Source organism: Aplysia californica, unplaced genomic scaffold (genome assembly GCF_000002075.1).
Source record: "Aplysia californica isolate F4 #8 unplaced genomic scaffold, AplCal3.0 scaffold00228, whole genome shotgun sequence".
Lineage (NCBI taxonomy): Eukaryota > Metazoa > Mollusca > Gastropoda > Aplysiida > Aplysiidae > Aplysia > Aplysia californica.
Genome location: NW_004797498.1, coordinates 535465 through 537147, shown reverse-complemented (window position 1 = coordinate 537147; position 1683 = coordinate 535465).

Here is a 1683-nt window from a genome sequence, read left to right as displayed (position 1 = left end):
GTAACCATTTTAAAAAAGCGTTCTTCCGAAATGTATCCCAAAACATGCTAGTTTCACTTTGATTTTGTAAAACTCAAGTTGGGTAACTCTGTTCGCAAAGAGTACCCTTTTGTGAAGAGGGCGCCACCAAATTTTGAGGACACTTTTTTAATTGGCTCAAAGAGAGAAGTGGCCCATCTTGTTATGTACTATCGTTGTCTCAGATCATAACAACGGATTAAATTTATAATAAAATCTTTTATTAAAGATGTTTTTTTGACTTCACTACTTATTACACAAGAATAATGTTTCATCTATCAGTATACCAAACATTATGCAGATATCTTAAGAACTTTTCGAAGGATAGATTTTTTGCGTTCCCACCCCATTGAAAGAGCCCGTTTTGAGAAAAAAGCCCTTAAAGTTTTGACGTGCAAAACTTACTGTAAGTTGCGTCCAAAAGAAATTTGAAAATGTCATCACCCAGTCATCGTGTTTAAGCCTTGCATTACCCACTCTTGCAGCGTTCCAATTCAAAGCTAAATAAATTCTTCATCATCTGACACATTAATATTTAATCTATGTTAAGAGACACCCGAGATATGGTCACTCAAAATTGACCTTAAAAAATCAGGCTTGGCAAAATTGTGCGAAATCAAAGAAGCGTAAAATTGTCTTTGCGCATTTACTGAAGAGTATCAATATTGATCGAATGGCGATATATTGCATGCCCAGTGAATGGAGAATTTTGTCTTTGCATAAACAATATTTTATTACGATATTTTGTCACGATAGTTTCAAACATAACGGAAAACAAAGCAATCACAAAAACGACATAAAACTTGGACTAGACTCAACACTAATTGTGTTCATTGTTAATTTGCTTAGGAACCATTGGCTTTGCGTTGTGCACAAAACCTTTGGGCATCGATTCTATTATATTTTGGACATATTTATCTGACATTTCATTTTAAATGTCACAGAGAGTTGCAAACAAAGGGTCTGAGTTGGGGGGGGGGGGGAGTCGTTTTTCTTCTGCCACTGTTTCGTGGGACTTCATATACCTGTAGGATTCATATATAGGGGCTGTTTACTGGTAACCACTCAAATGTTGACTTGCTTTGGTTTTTAAGAATGCTCTAATGGCATTGGCCCTGTGAGAAAATGCCTTGTTTAGCATGGGGATGACTACTTGAATGACACCATGACGAAAATTAGGGCAAGACATGATGTTCCAGCACTTGCGCGATGTAGTTTACTAAACCAAGTCATTCGGTGATTCTCACGAGGGTGGCTCTGTTCATTCCACCCCAGACCACCTGAAACCGTGACAGTTTCGTGGCCTGTGTTCCTCGCTGACAGATAATTATTGTGTTCAAAATCTTACACGGTCCATGGGCAAAAGAGGTTTCGTGCTCGATTAGAAACCAACAGCTCATAAACAAAAGCAAAATTAAAACTAATGAACACGAGTAATTGTTACGTCCAGGTTTTGTGAGCTATTTGTAACTGCTTTGTTTTTCAATCTTCGTGAGTTTTCTGTTCAGGTCTTCGTTGTTGATGTTTTGGGAGCTCTGAAGGACGTTGAAAATACTTTTGCTAATGCGATTTATATAGTCATCTTTTACCATTTCAAAGTCATAAATGCCATAAAAATTGAGCATCTGATGAGATATGGCATCTCCGTCACACAGCATCCTGCTG